The following is a 19,572-nucleotide window of genomic DNA, read 5'->3' as shown; positions in this document are numbered from 1 at the left end:
AACCTCTAATGCTTTGACTAAGTGAAGGAAGCCAGTCATAAAACTCACAAGACATTTCATATGATTCCATTTATAGAAAGTGCCCATATAGATCAATCTATAGAGAAAAAAATACATGGTCACAGAGGATGGGAGGACATGGGGATGGTAATGAAGGAGAACTGGGAGGTAACTGGGAGTGCTGGTTAATGTGTACAAAATTTCTCTTGAAAGAGCCACTTGAGAAAAATGTTCTAAAATCAGATTGTGTGGACAACTGCTCAAGTACATGAATCTACCCAAACCACTGACTTGTATACTCTAAGAAGGTTAACCTTATGTTTTCTAAATTAATGCAGAAAAGCTGAAAGCAGGTAAGATTTGGCAAATGCTGATGTTTGACATTACTTTCTGATCTGTACCCCAGCCAACAATGGGACCTGGAAGACCATGCCTTCACTTGCACTTTCTGCTCTTGCCTCTGTGTCTACTGAGCCCTCGTTTACTTCTCCCAACGACTTCGACTAGATTTTTCAAGCCCTTCATCAAACTCTCTTCTAAGAATCTTCTCCTTACCTGCAGAGAGAATAACCATTTTCTGTTGAAATCCTGCAAGTTTTTTTTTATTATTTTATAACAAATGATATTATTTGCAATGGTTTCTTACATTGTTTTCCAGTGCTGGGTCCATAAAAATAAGTAGGATCATAACAGAATGTGCACCCAGCACACGCAGCAGGTTTTCAATGTATGAGTGTGCAAATGAATGAACAAATGAGTCAACTGGAGAAGTGTTCTTTAGGGAAAACTGTGGTGGAGGTTTTTTAATGATGTATAAAGTAGACTAAAGAATCAGTACTCAGGCCATACCCATGCCACTGCCACACCCTGCACCAGGCTGTTTCATTTGGGGCAACCCGGAGAGGGGAGGGTGAGTTCTTCTCCCCGCCCCAAGGACCCAGTCCCACAAGCTGAAAACCTCCAGAACTCAACCACCGCCATGCTCACAGTTTCTCTCCACACATTAGGGCTGAGCCTCACCCATGAATGAACCTATTCCTGGACCACACGGCTGTGAACACAGCATGACATCTCATACTTTACACCACTAACATTCCAAGAGTAGTGCACCACATCTGATGAGATTTAAAGTAGAAGGCAACCAATCTTAGAGGGAAATATATATCACTGTATCACTGTATCACTGTCATCCCATTGATCACTGAATTACTGGAGTGGGAGCCAGTAATGTCTCTATTCCTCCCAGCCCTGATATTTTAGCAGTCTCTTAAAGTCTCAATGTTTAACAACATGTTAGTATCTCTTATAGAAAGACTTAATGGCCCCTGGATGAAATACAACATTCTTCACATACTTCCCTCTAAGGAAACATTTTTGGATCATTTTTAGCAGTTAATTCATAACAAACAATACAAAATAAATTATTTTGGTTATGCTTTGGGGTAGGGGTTGGGGTTCGGGAAGGAAACATCTGACACATGGTGGGGGGAAGGTGTAATGGTGGTGGGATTGGTGTTCAAATACTAAATGTGATCATATATTGTGAACTTCTTTATAAAATATAATAAAATTTTTAAAAATAATAAAATAAAGATTTTTTTAAAAAAATTAAAAATAAATAAATAAATAGAAATGCAAGGGGGAAAAAATTCAGAGCTGAAGAGACTCAAGACATGACCAAAGAAAAACTCAAGAGAATTTATGGAGGAAATGTCAATAAAACATGAAGACTGACCAAGTATAGGAAAGAGTAAGTCCAAGATGATTCAAGTCCCATGACAGTATCAGTGAAATCAAGAGGAAAAGGAAGTTGAACTGCATGAGGTAAGAAGACTGGCTTAGACTGTTTACAATAGCTAGAATATGGAAAAAACCTGAGTGCCCGAGAACAGATGACTGGTTAAAGAAACTTTGGTACATCTACACAATGGAGTACTATGTAGCAGTTAGAAAAAATGAATACATACAAGTGGTACAATATGGAAAGTATCATGCTAAGCGAAATGAGTCAGAAAGAGAGGGATAGACATAGAAAGATTGCATTCATCTGGGGGATATAAAGTAACAAAGTATGAGATTAATACCCAAGAATAGCTGAGATCAGCACCAGGAGGATTACTCCATAACTTAGAGGCCAGCCGGGTATCCTAGAGGAAAGGGCTATTCAGATAGAGAAGGGAGCACCAAATAAAGGATGTTTGGAGGATCCTCCCAGGAGGGGAGATGCATGTCGAAAGTAGACTATGGACTGAACATGTTTGCCACTCAATGCCTCTTTTGCAGACCACAACACCCAAAAGGAGAGAGAGAACACAGGGGATTGCCCTGCCACAGAGACGGGGGGATGGGGGGATGGGGGTGGGAGGGATATTATCCATGGTGGTGGAAAATGGGCACTGGTGGAGGGATGGGTATCTGATCATTGTATAATTGAAACCAAAGCACAAAAAATTGTAAATCTACAACTTTAAAAAAAATAAAATAAAATAAAGGGGAAAAAAAAAAAAGAAAAAATGAAGTCATGAAATTTACATACAAGTGGTACTACATGGAAAATATTATGCTAAGCGAAATGAGTCAGAAAGAGAGGGACAGACATAGAAAGATTGCATTCATCTGGGTAACATAAAGTAACAAAATAAGAGACTAACACCCGAGAACAGCTGTGATAAATACCAGGTTGTTCACTCCATGGCTTAGAGGCCAGCCGCACACTCTAGGGATAAATGCAGCTCAGATAGAAAAGGGAGCACCAAATAAAGGGTGCTGGGAAGATCTGCCCAGGATGGGAGATGCCTGCTGAAAGTAATCTATGGACCGAACAAGATTGCCACCCAATGTCTCTTCTGCAGACCACAGCACCCAAAAGGAGAGATAGAACAAAAGGGAGTGCCCTGACAGAGAGGCAAGGTGGGATGAGGGATGGGGGGGGGGGGGAGGGATACTGGGATTGGTGGGGTGGAGAATGGGCATCGGTGGTGGGATGGGTACTTGATCATTGCATAACTGAAACCCAAGCACAACAACTTGTAAGTCTACAACTGTACCTCATGGTGTTTCACTAATAAAAAAAATAAAAATAAAAAAAAGAAGACTGGCTTAGAAAGGTTCTTACGTTCAGTTTTAGAGATAGCTTTAGTTTAGACTGGCATTTTATAATGCATGCCAGCACTCAGTGCCACAGAGACATTTCTCAATGCTAGGTGAGACTTGAAGCAAATTGTCACCATGGTCTCCATTTTACAGAAGTTGAGGTTGGTAAAATGTTGAGATTGTTGAATTAAATAAAGCACTAACTCATCCAGAACTCTGTGGGAGGTGATGGAGAATGCTGCACCTCAGTAGTTTTCAAACACCACTCTGCAGACCAGAGCCAGTCCACAGAAATGTCCAGCCTGGCAGTGAAAAACTGATTGCTCCTTAACTGATCATGGTTTCCACTATCCATCCCTAGACCCGTGTTGGACCACAGGAACAAACAAACAAACAAATAAACAGTTGAAAACCAGGTAGAATGACGCTGAGCACCTCACCTCCAGAGTATACCTCATCCCCTGGGGAGCCTGAGGTAGATGGCTTTTTAAACTTGCTAAAAGAGCAACTTGAGAAACTTGGTGAAGAGTCGGGGCATTGCTGACGTGGTGGCAATAACCATCATTTTGAAAACAAGCTGCCTTGCGGAGAGTGGACAGAGAAACAGAGGCTTTATACGATACTTCAGGCAGAACTCCTGAGAAGGAAGAAGGAGATCTGGGAAAGATGCAGATGGACAGGGAGGATGAAAGAGGCTAATAGGTCATCCTGAAACATAGAGACCCCAGAAAATGGGGTGCTTCACAGTGCTGCAGGAGATAAGGAGGGCAGAGGTAAGAAAAAACTACATGAACCAAAAAATCTAATGAGAGCAATGGGGGTTCTTGCCCAGTATCGACAGAATTTGTAGCTGAATGGTAACAAATCGCCCATATCAGGGATGAGCGCTGTGGCTCCAGAACATCTCTCTGGCCAGCACTGGTCTCAGGAACTGTATCAAGAACATCACTGGTGAGTCCCCAGAAGAGAGGACAGGGGGGCAGAGGCCAGCCATAGAGAGGAAGGACAGAAAAAGGAGAACACAGAGGGATTCAGCCTGCAAGAAGTACGAGTGACAAGGAAAGAAGTCAGACAGCGCCAAGAAGGCCAGCCAGGCTGGGTTCCTCCACAGCTGCCTTGGGAGAGAAAGAAAAATGAGATCACTAAATAGGCACCTAATGTCCCCAAAGCATTTAGAAAACACCACGTGTCATTAAGGGGGAGTGGGGGGAGCTGAAAGTAGAACCCTAATACTTCCGCAGAATTTGCGTATTTGAATCAGAGATAATAGCCCTCAATTTCCTCTTATTCTCAAACAAAATGTCAAGATAGCAGATAAGCAAGAGAAACAAGCAAGTACAAATCGGCTCTCCGGATCCTCTGCGCACACACACACAAGCTGGGCCTCTGCCCAGTCTGTGCATCTGGAGCTCCCATCACCAGAGCTGCTCTCTCACCGCTTTTTGAAATCTAAGACTAAGCCCTACGAGCAAAACGTCACATATTCAGATGAAGAATGTGCTTCTACAGAAACATTTTCTACCAACATTTTCATGAGGTCATGCAACCGGTTGACAGAAGTTAGTATCTCACAACAATATAGTGGGTGGTGGGGTGGAGGCCTAACCTCCATAAAGACAAACACCACACAGTGGAGAACGCTGCTCATGGACACACTTCAAGACCCCGAGCAGTCAGTTCTCTAGTGTGGGGAAGAGGCAAAGCTCTGGAGAGACTTTTCCAATCTGTCAGCTATTAGCTAGAAAAGAGCGTGGCCTGGCTTTACCTCATGCTGAAATGGCAGAGTCAAATCTGGCCCAAGTCTTCTGGAAGGGTCCAGGGGCAATTTTCCCCTGAAATAACTTGGTTACAGCAAAGTGGCCAGTCAGCGGCTGAGAGGAATTTTGCATCTCCTTCACGTAGGCTGGGTCCTGATTTGCTTGCTAATACCTGGTATTAATTATTGCCACTCTACTTAGGCATTTACTTTAGTTAAAATTTCAAGACTTCAGTTAAAATTTCAAGACTGAAATCAAAATTTCAGACCATTCTTATTTGAGAGTTAGCTGTATTTTCAGCTTAATTATCTTGCCACAAGATGTGAGAAGCCATCCATGCTCAGTGTGGCCAGTTCTAATTGGTCTGTAGTATCCCCTAGACAGACCACCGATAATGGTCTACTTACCTTACTGTCCCCAGCTCAGCTACTTCCAGTCCTGGCACATCCTCTTGCCCAACACAGAATCATCATTTAACCTGCTTTGAAAAGCTTCATGTGAAGGGGTAGCACTGTAGCACTGTCCTCCCATTGTTCATCAATTTGCTCGAGCGGGCACCAGTAACATCTCCATTGTGAGACTTGTTGTTACTGTTTTTGGCATATTGAATACACCATGAGGAGCTTGCCAGGCTATGCCATGCAGGTGGGATACTCCCAGTAGCTTGCTGGGTTCTCCAAGAGGGACAGAGGAATCGAACCCGGTCGGCTACGTGCAAGGCAAACGCCCTACCCACTGTGCTATCACTCCTGCCCTGTGTGAAGGAGTAACTCTTTTTAAATGACTAAGTCTTATTAATTCAGTTCCTCCAATCCTATGGGAGGCATTGCCTCTAAGCTAATGAAAAAAATTCTATAGCAAAACTCAAATGGAACCCTTTGAGAACACTGCACTGCACATGTACCTGCTATAGACCTGTAATAGAATGCCAGTTCAGAGAACTCTTGTCAAACTGTGGTAATCTCTAAAACAACTCTACTTAAGTGAACACCTGGAAGTATTTACACATGGTAGGTATTTATTTAGTTGCCGAATTTCAGCAGTATACTGTGTGTGTGTTTGTGTGTTCATGCACATACACTTGCTTTAAACACATTACACACATATAAGATCTCTGGATCATAAAAAGCCCTGAATTTCTTTTCTACCCCTTTATGGGAATAGCACTAGAACTGATTAGACTAGCATTAACAACTGAGGTGAAAATGCTCCCAGAGAGAGAAGGAATGTAGCTAAAATGCTAGTGTTCATCTGCTATCTGTGCTCTTACACATGTACTCTCCAAAAGCAAATCTTAAATTTCTGCATCAGATCTTTGCATAGTGAAGAATTAAAGGCAAGACACATACTCATCCCTGCTTTCCCAGCACTGCTTCATGCCAGGAAAACAAAGGGTGAGAAAGAAGCTGGCCAGTTGCTACCACTGTGAAAACAGGAGAAACACTGCTTAGGATAAGTAAGCAGGTAAGACAGAAATGTTTATGATGCTTAATCCCCAAACTCCTCAGAATAAGCAAAAAAAAAAAAAAAAAAAGACAGCAAACAAGACAGCAAAGTCAACGGACTGAAGCTCTTTTGTTTCAATCCTAGGAAAAAAGAGCCCCTTAACATTTGTCTTCCAGTTGAAGGAGTTTGATTATAAAATGCTGTGCATTGTTAGCAGAAAAAAGATGAGCATTTTATCTAAGGGCAGACAAAAGAGTTCAGGGAGTTGGGAACATGCAACGATGAAAACACAGGTAACATCCGGATAGGCCCTGAGCTGAGCTCTACACTCAGCATTACTAACATTTGATGCGAAACTCCTCTACACCAGAATTCCCTGCCATGCATGGAATGGTCTCAGTTCTGCTCCCCAAAGTCACAGGAAAGGAAGGAAACAGGACTCAAGAGCACTGTAGTCACCGCAAGCCAATGCACAAACCCAACCCAACACTAAGGAGAGGCAATGCAGCTCACCCAACAGGCAGAACCAACCCAGATCAGGGGGCAGGTTCACAGCCTGGGACAGGAAGAGTGAGAGGTGAACAGAAAATGGATGGAAAGTGTGGAGATAGTGCAGACTGCATGGTCCAATACTGGCTCAGAGTTGGGCCTGACTCAGATCTATGATCCAAACTCCGAAACCTACATCCAAACTCTGAAACCACTATTACCTACACAGTCATGGTGTTGGTGAGGACCAGTCAGAAATTCTGCAGGTTCCATAGGCAGATAGTCAACCACGAACAAGTCCTTCACACCCACCACCATGTTCTACTCCTGTTCTGTGGCAGTGAAGGAGCTTGTTAAGAGGGAAGCAGAACAAGTAACATTCTCCACATGTTTGCCTTCTCTTTCTACCGATGATGGTCTTTCCTAGCCTCAAAAAGGCGGTAGGAAAGGGACAACCTTGTGCTACAGTCCTCAGAGAAACTACAAAATACAAGAGACTGGAGCCACATGTTTGATCAACCACATACCCAGTCTGGTCCTGCCTGCCAAGGAGCTTGGAGACAAATTCAGACTCAATCATATCAACCACATTTACCCACACAGTCAACAAATACACTTTTTTTTTACACTTTTTTATTCTACCCTCATCTTACTTTTCTATCGGCAGCATTTATGCATCTATAGCATAAGCCCATCCCAAAATTTTTAGTATGAAGCAGAGAATAAGAAAATACACAAAAATATGGCAAAGTAAACTAAACTAATTTTATTATGATTATTTGGTAGAATTAGGGTGAAAGTGAAGAGAAAATATGTTTTGGCGACTTATCTTTGTGAACATCAAATTTGAGTCATCCTCATCATTTTTAACTTCTTTTGTCTTTGACCTGTGAATTAGATTGGACCCTGAATCTACGATAGATAGAAAAAACTGACCCCTCTCTTTTGAACTTGAGTAAGAACTCTGTCCTTTGTGTTAAACCAAGCAAACTGGGGAGGGAGAAGGTTGTGCTTCAGAGAGATCACCACAATAACTACAAGGCAAACCCCATAGCTAAACTATTTTTTTTCTGAATGTCTGGTGCCATCACCGGACACTGAAAACCCAAGATAAACTCATCTGTGGGTGATTTTACCTGGAATCTAGACAGATCTCTCTTGACTGCCTTCAGAATACTGAACTAGATTTTTGTTTTACTTAAATCTTTCTCTTTTTTCTTTCTATTAAAAATGATGTCTTTATTCCTTGGCTAATAAAATTTATACCACACCAGTGCTTATTTTATCAAAAATATATCAAAATGGTTAAGTTAAATACACTGAACTATTTTGCACTGTAAATGGAGCCAGACGCCATTCTGGAATATGTATTTCCAGAGCCATTTCTCCTACTTGGTGAGATAAAACGGGAGAGAAAGGAGTTTTCCCATCAACAGAAATTGCTGCTTTAAAAAGTTCCTTCTTGGGGTTGGAGCAATAGCACAGAGGGTAGGGCGTTTGCCTTGCACGTGGCCAACCCGGATTCGATTCCCAGTGTCCCATATGGTCCCCTGAGCACTGCTAGGGCTAATTCCTGAGTTCAGAGACAGGAATAACCCCTATGCATTACCAGGTGTGACCCAAAAAGCCAAAAAAATAAATTAATTAAAAAAAAATAAAAAGTTCCTTCTTGGGGGGACAAATTTCATCAGCCGGAAGACCTGAAACTGACTCTGAACATGCCCAGTACTTAGGGGAGGTAGCACAGATGATGTCTACTGGCTTGAAGAGGCTGTGCTCAGAGCTTCAATGAGCAGAATAAAGAAGATAGGAATCCTTGGGACTGGAGAGATAGCACAGTGAGTTAGGCGTTTACCTTACAGAAAATCCAGAGTTGATCTCCAGCATCCCTTATGGTCCTTTGAGCACAACCAGGAACAACTCCTGAGTGCAGAGCCAGGAGTAACCCCAGAGCATTGCCAGATGTGGCCCCAAAACTGAAAAAAAAATTAAAAGGTAGGAGTACTTTCAGATCTTCAGCACTGCAGTAGGGCGTTTGCCTTGCACGCAGCCAGCCCGGCTGAGCCGGGTTCAATTCCTCTGCTCCTCTCGGAGAGCCTGGCAAGCTACTGAGAGTATTCAATATGCCAAACACAGTAACAAGAAGTCTCACCATGGAGACGTTACTGGGCCCGCTCGAGTAAATCGATGAACAACGGGAGGACAGTGTTTGTTTTCTTTGTTTTACATGCTTTTCATTATTTGCATGAGTAATAGGCTTAACTCTGGTGTCTAACTAGAGAGTCACCTCAAGGATATGGATATAACTAGACTCATTTATTCTTTTATTGTTTTGTTAGGAGGTTTTCGTTTTTGTTGTTGTTGTTGTTGTTGTTTTTTAACCATGCCCTGTGACACTCCTAGCGTTCAGGAGACCAATGAGGTGCTGGAGATCAAACCCAGGTTGGACATAAAAAGGCAAAAATGTCTTACCCTCTTTATTAGCTCTCTGGTGCCTGGAGTAACCATCTGTTCTTAGCACAGAAGACGGGTTCTGTGAAATTTGAATGCAACTTCTGAGTTGTAGAACTTGACAAGTTCCAATGGTGGGACTGCATGAGCAAAGTGGACCAACTCTTTTCGTTTTTAATGACTAACAACGTATTTCAAATTTCAAAACCTTTGGTTTACTGGACCTTCCCTGCTAACCTCCCTAACTCACCTTCTTTTTACATCCTGCCTTATTTAGAGACTGGAATCACAAAGATAAGTTAGTTTTTCTGGGTCTCTCTCATGTCCATAAAGTCTATATATAATGTTATTAATAAACTCCTTGCTTTTCCCCTTGATTTAACAAAAAAAGGGAGAGTGACAGTGTGGTAATTTCTGAGCTTTCTGGCAGGTGAAGCTGGTAAATAAACCTGGCCCCTTTCCTAAAGCTGCTTCTCCAACGGCACTGCAGTCCCAGGCATGTCTTATCAAATACGCCCTTGTGTCTGAACAAATGATGAAACACACATCTTCTATACACACATGGAATGGCAAACTAGGGACTGGTCCTCCACTGACACTCATACAAGCAAGCAATTAAGTCAGAAATTTAAAAGACACAGGGGGGACCGGAGCAATAGCACAACGGGTAGGACGTTTGCCTTGCACACGGTCGACCCGGGTTCAATCTCCAGCATCCCATATGGTACCTCGTGCACCGCCAGGAGTAATTTCTGAGTGCATGAGCAAGAAGTAACCCCTGTGCATCACCGGGTGTGATTTCTCCCCCCCCCCCCAAAAAAGGACACAGGGCCACATAAAAGATGCTCAGGAGTCAAAATTAGATGATAGAAAACAACATAGTTGTATTCCAGTAGCTAATTAAAGTACATTATTAGCCAGTGGTGGAGACAGAACTTAATCTCAGAAGTCAGAAAACAGCCCCAGGAACCACACTCTGAAGGGCAGGTCCTGCAATGTTCTTCTGGGGTCCAAGGTCACAAGTGTCCATGAGCATAGGATAAAAATGGTGACACCAGTTGGCTTACTTTACAAGACAAAGCTCAGATTTGGGGGCTCTTACCCTCATTTGCCCTCCTAGGTCACCAGAGAGGTTTTTATTTCCAGTTTCCTGTTCCCGTCCATGGCTGTTGTTTCAAAACCAATGATTACAAATGAAAGGTATGTGTCTCAGAGAAAAATTTCCAACTATAGGTCTGTGCTGTCCTGAGAAAACCCCACAGGAAAGCCAGTGGCAGAACAGGGTTTTGCTCGTGTTATTCTAACCAGTGTGTTTCCTATACCAAGTCTCTGCTGGCCTATGACACTGTTTATCTAACTTAAGCGTGAAGCTTCCCCAATCTTGTCAACTTGCTGCCACTATTACTTCTAGGTGTGAGCTTTGTCACCCCCACACAGGAAAAGCAGTAAGCCTCTCAGTTGAAGCACCTGAGACCTGGGAGGTCGGAGATTAGTAAAATATTAGAGAAGCAGTGATTTATACTCGATCTTAATAGGATCTTAGAGCATAATAATAAGCCAAGGGGAAAAACGGGCCTGTAGAGAATTTCTCATACAGACCCCTGCATAAAAAGCAGCTCCCCAGGTCAGCAAAGTCAATGATGGCTGAGAGCCAGATTGGCATTCTTTACTGCTTTACAGGCAAGAATATTTATCATTTCATGCTGAAAAATCTCTTTCCTTTAATTTTCAGTAGAGACTACACAAAAGCTGCCTCTGGGCACCCCCACTATCACCCCACGAATAAATTGACTCCAATTTTTAACACAGACCAGAAAAATAATTTATTTTTTAAAAATCAAGTTTTTGTTTAAAATAACAGAAAGAATTAGTTAAGTTTAGTTTGGAAGAAGGAACAATCTTGGGTTTTTTTTAATTATTATTTGTTTTGGGGAGGTAAATGAATTCCATAGTTCTCAACTAATCCAAGGCTTCACTTTCTGTGGCTTCATTACCCACGATCAACTGTGGTATGAAAACATTAGTTGCAGAAAGTCTTTAAAGAAAAAAATAAAGATTCTACATTCTACAACTTGTATTACAGAATATTGCTATAACAGTTCTATATTATTATTAATCTCGTACTAAGCCTAATTTACAAATTAAACTTCATCATAGGTACGAATGTGAAATAAAAAACAGACAGTGAAAAAACTTGGTACTTAGATATACAACCTGTGGCATTCACTGTGATATTGTAACATACATCCCCATGTGATGGGGTATCACTACAGATTGAAGGTAAAGATTATGGGCTTATTAGAAAGCAGGAAGGTCAAATTATTGCTTGTTAGACAACTATGCTGAGACACAATGTCCCCATTTTTTTTTACTTTTTTTTTAATTGAATCACCATGAGCTACACTTACAAAGCTTTCAAGTTTGAGTTTCAGTCATAAAATAATCAAATACCCATCCCTCCACCAGTGCACATTTCCCACCACCAATGTCCCCAGTATCCCCCCCACAATCCTACCTCTTTCCGTGTCTCTATGGCAGATAATTTCCCTCTTACTCTCTCTCCACCTATGGGTATTAAGGTTTGCAATACAGATAATGAGAGGCCATCATGTTTTGTCCTTTATCTACTTTCAGCACACATCTGTGATCCCGAGTGATCCAACACTCATTGACTTAGTGGTCCCTTCTTTATCCCATCTGCCTTCTCCCCTAGTTCATGAGGCAGGCTTCCAGCAGTGGAGCAATCATCCTGGTCCTTGTCTCTACTGTTTGTGGGTGTTAGTCTCATATTATGATATTCTATATTCCACAAATGAGTGCTGTCATTCTATGTCTGTCACTCTCTTTCTGACTCATTTCACTTAGCATTGATACTCTCCATAACCATACACTTATAATATGTCGCCATTTTAAGTACAAGTCAACGCTTTTTATTATATTCAAAAGGTTGGGCCTGAGGTTATGGCTCAGCTGTAGAGTGGTTGCTCTGCCTATGAGGCCCTGGGTTCAATTCCCAGTCCTGCACAAAAAGTTTAAAGATTAAAAATAAAAAACCAAGGTTGCATGACCACCACCATAATTTTTTCTAAATTGTTCTATATTCTGGGGCTGGAGCAATAGCACAGAAGGTAGGGTGTTTGCCTTGCACGCGGCCAACACAGGTTCAATTCCCAGCATTCCATATGGTCCCCTGAGTGCCGCCAGGAGTAATTCCTGAGTGCAGAGCCAGGAGTAACCCCTGTGCATCGCCAGGGTAACCAAAAAGCAAAAAAAAAATTGTTCTACATTCTAAATTTACCTTCCATCCCTTCAAAAAGAAAGTGCAATAAGCAGATAATCTTAATTTTTCTCTTTTACTCTTCAGTTTCAGGCAGCCACTTATCTACTTTCTGCCTTTATAAATATGTCTATTCTGGACATATCTTATCAGCAGAATCAAGCATTATGTAGTCTTTTGTGGTTGTCTTTCATCGAGGACAATGTTTTCAGGGCTCATGCATATTGTAGCATTTATCAGTTCCTTGGTGCTGAGGAACATCCCACTGTCGAACTAGACCACATATTCATCCACTCATCAGCTGACGCTCTCCCAGGCTGCAGCCCTTTCTTCCCCTGAGATACAATGATCACTTAATCACTTATCACTTAACTTCCCGTTAGTCGTCGATTTGCTCGAGCGGGCGCCAGTAACGTCTCCATTTGTCCCTGTCGCGTGCTAGTGTAGCCCAATGGCATCTTTTCGCTCCGGGAACATGGAGGGCCTCAAACCGATCGTTCATGACCTTGACAAAGAAGTCTGACCATCTGGTAGGTGGGCGGCCACGCGGTCTCTTGACATCCCGTGGAATCCAATCAGTAACAGCTCTAGTCCAACGGTCGTCTTTAAATCTCATTACGTGACCAGCCCATCTGATTTTCGACACCTTGGCAAATGAGACAGCGTCCCTGATCCTTGATCGTCGACGGATGTCAGAACTCCGGATTCGTTCTCTCATTTGAGTGAAACGTGATATTCCAAGCATAGCTCTTTCTATTCTTCTTTGGGAGACCTGAATGGCGTTCTCATCTTGTTTGCGTAGGGCCCAGGTCTCTGAGGCATATGTTAATGCAGGAAGAACAGTGGAATCAAAGAGATGTGCCCGGAGCCGGAGGTTCTTCGTCCTCTTAGCTATTTCTTCGACGTTCTTGAAGGCGTTCCAAGCCGCTCTCTTCCTCCTGCGCAGCTCGGGTGCCAGGTCATTTCTCATGTTGACCTCTCGACCTAGGTACACATAGCTGTTGCATTCGGAGATGGTCGTTCCATTGAGAGCGAATGGGGCGTCAGGAACAAGGCTGTTTCTCATAAACATTGTCTTCGTAAGATTCAGCTGTAGTCCTACCTTTCCACACTCACGGTCAAAGTCGGCCAGCATTTGTGCCGCTTGGCTGATGTTTGGTGTTATTAAAACAATGTCATCAGCAAAGCGGAGGTGGTGTAGTTGCCGACCATCTATCTTCACTCCCATTCCTTCCCATTCCAGTCGTCGCATGATGTTCTCGAGGGTGGCACTGAAGAGTTTTGGTGAAATGGTATCACCCTGCCGCACCCCTCTCTTGACATCAACGATCACTTCTTTGTAGAATGGTGAGATCCTGGTAGTGAATCCGCAATACAGCTCACGGAGGATCCTGATGTATTGGGCTTGAATGCCCTGATTGGCTAGGGCTTCAATGACCGCTTCCGTCTCAACAGAATCAAAGGCCTTCTTTAAATCAATGAACGTTAAGCAGAGCGGCATCTTGAACTCCCGAGAAACCTCAATGAGTTTGGTTATCGTGTGGATATGGTCGATGGTGCTGAATCCTTTGCGGAACCCTGCTTGCTCACATGGTTGTCCTTCATCTAGTGTTCTGCCAATCCTATTCAGGATGACTCGAGTGAACAACTTGTAGATGACAGACAATAGGCAGATCGGGCGATAGTTGCCAATGTCATGGATGTCTCCCTTCTTGAACAGTAGTACGGTCCTGCTGGTTTTCCATTGAGATGGAACCTTGCATTCAGACAGGTAGCGAGTGAAGAGCCGAGCCAGTGTATTGATGAGTACTGACGGCAGGTTCTTCAGGTGTTCAGGTCTGACCTTGTCTGGGCCGGGTGCTGTTTGCTTCTTTACTGACGAAATGGCGTGTCGGATTTCGGAAGGGAGAACGTTGGGAACGACATACCCATCCTGTGGAATTTGGTATGTCGGCAAGTGGACATGGCTATCGAAGAGATTTGAGTAGAAGTCATGGATAATCTTCTCCATTGCCATTCTGGAGGATGTGATGGATCCATCAGGACGTCGGAGGGCAGTCATCTTGGTCTTATAGTTGGCGAAGGACAGGCGGGCGTTACGAATACTTTTCCCGGCTTCTGCCGCATCTACCAGTACTTCTGCTCTTCTCTCTTTGAGGTCTTCCTTGATCGCATCTCTGCACTGCTTTGCAAGCTCGGACGTTAGCTTGCGGTTGCCTGAGGCATGCGCCAAACCACGCTGGTGAATTAGCTCAAGAGTTTTCGAAGATAGGCGACTTTTTGTGGCTATCTCTCTCTTGGCGTTCCTCGCACATTCATGGAGGTGCTGAACCAGTCGATCGTATTCCTCGTCAATGTTGTCAACAATGGCATCTTCCCATGTTGCCGCAATAGTACCAAAGAGTTCCCAGTTGGTGGTCGTTCTGGGAGTTCTCTTTTTGAACTTTGCAGCCCTTTCTCCCCGCTCTGTGAAGTAGAATTTTGCACGAAGGAGACGGTGGTCCGATCCCGTTCGAGATTTTGGGACAACAGCGACATCGGTCAGGCAAAACCGTCGATTGAATATGATGTGGTCTATTTCGTTGTGGAATCGTCCACCGGGAGACTCCCATGTCCATCGTTTAGATTCTGCCTTCTGGAACTGTGAGTTACCATGAATGGTCTTGGTCGACATGATGAACTCAGACACTACTTCCACTACCCAGCCGTCGCCACACTCCAGGACGCTTTCCGGACTCGCGCGGCAGCTCCGGCCGAGACCCACGCACAACTGAAGACCCACAGAACAAGGTAAGCGGAACTCTCTGAGACCTTGGACTCCAGGCTCGGCGGACCCAGGGACAGAGCTTCTCTGCTTGCTCCCACCACCACAGGTGACAAAGGGATTCTAATCAGGAGCCCCACCCTACCCTGCCCTGTCTGCTTCCATCAACCACCCAGGGATCGAATTGTGCACAGGAGACCCACCCTACCCAGATAAATACCCCACTGGCAGACTTCCACTCTCGACACTACTTCCACTACCCAGCCGTCGCCACACTCCAGGACGCTTTCCGGACTCGCGCGGCCGCAAGCGGCCGCGCGACACATCATAAGACACTAAATACCCGTCTTCTGGAATTGTCGTACCATATTTGATAGGGTTCAAATATGGTAACACCTACAAGGGTGATTAGAGGTCACCCCAAAAGCCTCTATCCCTCTCGGAAAGACTGGCAAGCTACCGAGAGTATTCCGCCCGCACGGAAGAGCCTGGCAAGCTATCCGCTGTGTATTCGATATGCCAAAACCAGTAACTACAACTGGTCTCATTCACCTGACCCTGAAGGCTTCACCGACATGGCAGCACTGAGAAGGATGAGAAAGGAGAGGCCGACAAAATCTCAAGGCCGACCTAGGCTGCCACAACGAAGGAAGACAAAAATGATCGTCTGTACTTTCAATGCACGTACGCTAGCATCAGATGCATCCATCGAGGACCTGATGGTACAAGCGCGAATGATCAAGTACGACATCATTGGTCTGACCGAGACAAGAAGACACGAATCTCACCATGCCGTTTTCGACACTGGAGAAGAATTGTTCCTCGGAACATGCGATAAAAGAGGTGTTGGAGGCGTCGGTGTCCTTGTCAACACAAACTTGGCCAAGAGCATTGATTCATTCGAATGCCTAACAACCCGAATCGGACGTTTACATTTGAATAGATGTGGCTCACTGCCTGCAGTTTCTATCTTCGTTGTCTACGCACCAACATCTCATTATGATGAAAGAGAAATCGAGAAGTTCTACATGGAGCTAGAGAAGTTCTATAAAGAAGACCACACCTTCTACAAGATCATTGTGGGTGATTTTAATGCCAAGATAGGACCGAGAAGATCAGCTGAAGAACTTCACATCGGGACCCATGGCCTAGAATGGAACGAACAGGGTGAGAGACTGTCTGAGTTCATCATACAATGATCATCCAACATATTAGGTATATAGCAGTCTTCTGACATTTGTATGCACTGTGAAATAGTCACCACAATAAGTCTGGTTAACATCCATCACCACAAAGAACTTTTTTCCTATGATGACATCATTAGCAATTTACTCCCAACAACTTTGAAATACACAGTACAGCATTATTAGCTGTAATCACTCCACTTTAATGTTAAAAAGGCCTTTCTAGCTAGATATTTCATGGATAAATTTTTCTGTGAATTCATTTCTCCTGGGTATCTTCTTAAGAGTAGAATTGCTGGGGCGTGTTTCAAATGATTTGTAAGGGCCTGGGAAAAGTTCACTGGCTAAGAATGCCTGCCTGCAAGCATATGGTCACACATTTAATCCTGGGTGTCCCCACAGGTGTTCACCGAACAACTCTGCTGTTTGGGCTTGGCAGTTCTGCTGTCTGTGACCCAGGCACCACATGTGATTTCCCACCACATCACATCCAGTTGTGTGTGTATGTGAGACCCACAACGACTTTATCCCTCAGCAAGTGCAAGCAACACAACTTAAGGAGAGCAACCCTTGGTGAGCACGCTGACCAAGTGTGAGTGTACGCACTGCAACACAATGTGGGAGCCCCTGAGAGCACCACAGGCATGCGTGTATGTAACCCCCAGTGACAGCAACAACTGTTGCAACAACAGGAAAGGAGGGGGGATTCAGTGATTTGTATTTTGAAAATGACTGTTTGTTTGGGGCCCATATACAACCAAGCTCAGGGGCTACACTCACTATCAGTGCTCAGGAGACCCTTTGCATACTGGGTCTCCTATGTGCAGAGCATGCTTTCAATCCATTGAACTATCTTTCAGGACCTGAAAAATCATTATTTGGGGGTGGCGGTGAATTGTTGTTGTTGTTGGGGTTTTTTTGTTGTTTTTTTTTTTTATCTTGGCCATATTTAGTGGGCTCAGAGCTTACTCCTGGTGTTGCTCTGGGAACCTTATGCAGTGCCAGGAATAAAACCTGAGTTGGCCTCAGGCAAAGCAAGTGATTTAGCCCCTGAACTATCTCTCTGGCACCCCCAAAATGTGTTTTAAACTGTGTGCATGGCTGCAGTAATGTAAATCCACTGGTATATACAAAGGAGGGAAATTTCTCCACACCCATCTTACCATCTGAAAAAAATAGCTTTTTTTCTGTGAAGGTCCAGCTGCTGTACCATTCTGTATATTCACCCCATACACAAAAAAAGCTACAAGGCCTACTATCTGAGAGTCCCTCAGAACAGAGGAACTTACCAAGGATCACCCATCCCAACATCTTAATTTCAAAAGGGCTGATCCACAGCTAAGTCTTAAAGTCCCTTCAGTTTTCCAGTTCTAAAACTATGCTCTAATGGGTAACACAAAATCAGGCATACACTATACCAATGGGGAAAGAAGAATGCCAGTTTGTGAACAAATTTAAGCTCTATCCCTGTTCGCAGGCTCCCTCCTTCACTGCCTCACTGCACATGTTCCATCACCACCTCTTTGGACAGCTCACAGTATGTGGCCTCGGCACACCATGTGCGGTTTGAGCTCACGCAGCAAATGCACACGTGAAAGAACCCAGCTGTCAGTCTTGAGTTCTTTTTCTTTGGAGTTAGTAGTCTCATAAGACTCTACTATCAGAGTCAACAACAGTACCACACAATTTAACATCCAGGATTTTCTGCCAATGCCTCTTCTATATTGACAGCTTGGACATGCTTTTTCTTTCCCAGTTCCTCCAAGGGAAGCATATATAAAATGAGTAATTATTGCTGCTAAAGAATTGCTGGAGTCAGCAATGTTTCATTGGAGCTGCATTTCCTCCCTTCCTCCCTTCCCTCCCACCACAAATTCTCTCCCATAAGTTAGGAATTAAAGACACATTACTGGGATAAAGAAATCTGAACTGAAGTATGTGTTGCTGCAACAATGGCAAGCGACCAAGAGTATTAACAATAATTTCCAACATAGCTAGAAACATTAGATGATTTATCTTTGAAATGAGCCAACTCTGCACACTTTTGAGAGATTAAAATCAGTCTGCTTTTCCTTCTGGACACCTTGCCTCTCCTATTCCTGTTCCCCACAAAGGGCAGAGTGACTGATGCTCATAAACAAATGGATCTGGAAATCAACTTTCTTGCCCAGAAGAAAGATTAGCTTTATCCTGCATTAATTTTCTTAAGTTAATCTGAGATCAAGGTTTTGATTGTGATTTCTCTCTCCCTGAAGGGGAACACCTGAGTGATGGCATTTCTGACTCAGGGAATCTTTTTTTAAAATTTTTTATTAGTGAATCACTGTGAGGTATAGTTATAGACTTACTAACTTCCGTGCTTGTGTTTCAGTCATATAATGATCGAGTTCCCATCCCTCTACCAGTGCCCATTTACCACCACTAATGGTCCCAGCATTTCTCCCACCACCCCTACCCTGTCCCCTCCACCTCACCCTGCCTCTGTGGCAGGGCATTCCCTTTTGCGCTCTCTCTCTCTCTCTCTCTCTCTCTCTCTCTCTCTCTCTCTCTCTCTGTATTGTGGTTTGGGTTTGCAATAGAGGTATTAAGTGGCTATCATGCTCGATCTATAGTCTACTTTCAGCCCACATCTCCCATCTCAAGCGAGCCCTCCTAACACCCTTTACTTGGTGGTCCCTTCTCTATCTGAGCTGCCTTTTTCCCCAGCATGTGAGGCCGGCTTCCAAGCCATGGAGTAATCCCCCTGGTACTTATCTTTACTATTCTTGGGTTTTAGCCTCCAATTCTATTACTTTATATTCCACATATGACTCAGGGAATCTTTAAAAAAAAAAGGTAACTATGTGTTATTTCAAGAGAGTTTGAGAGCCATTTACCCACATTTAAGTCTGTTTCTGTATCACAAGGAAAGAAGCCATTTCTCTCTTGGGCCAGTGGGGTAGGTCTGCATGAATATGTCACTCATAAAGTGAAAATAATGAATATGAGGATATTAGTGGTAAGTGGATGAGTATTTCCACCAGTGCTGTGACCAGAGTCAGGGCAGAGCCACTGTCATTACCATCACCACCTAGCTCACCATCATTTTTGAGAAGCTGCCTAAGAGCGGGA

The 19,572-nt window shown here is 43.7% G+C and overlaps 1 protein-coding gene across 1 annotated transcript in view; it reads right to left on the bottom strand.

The window, feature by feature from the left end:
- TGFBR3 (transforming growth factor beta receptor 3) overlaps positions 1-19,572 on the bottom strand; it is a 214,341-nt gene that overhangs the window by 119,734 nt on the left and 75,035 nt on the right. The gene's annotated exons all lie outside the window — the stretch shown is intronic.

Source organism: Sorex fumeus, unplaced genomic scaffold (assembly GCF_029834395.1).
Source record: "Sorex fumeus unplaced genomic scaffold, SorFum_2.1 ptg000047l, whole genome shotgun sequence".
NCBI classification, from domain to species: Eukaryota; Metazoa; Chordata; class Mammalia; order Eulipotyphla; family Soricidae; genus Sorex; species Sorex fumeus.
The sequence above is the reverse complement of the archived record's forward strand: the minus strand, read 5'-3'. Positions and strand labels throughout refer to the sequence as shown.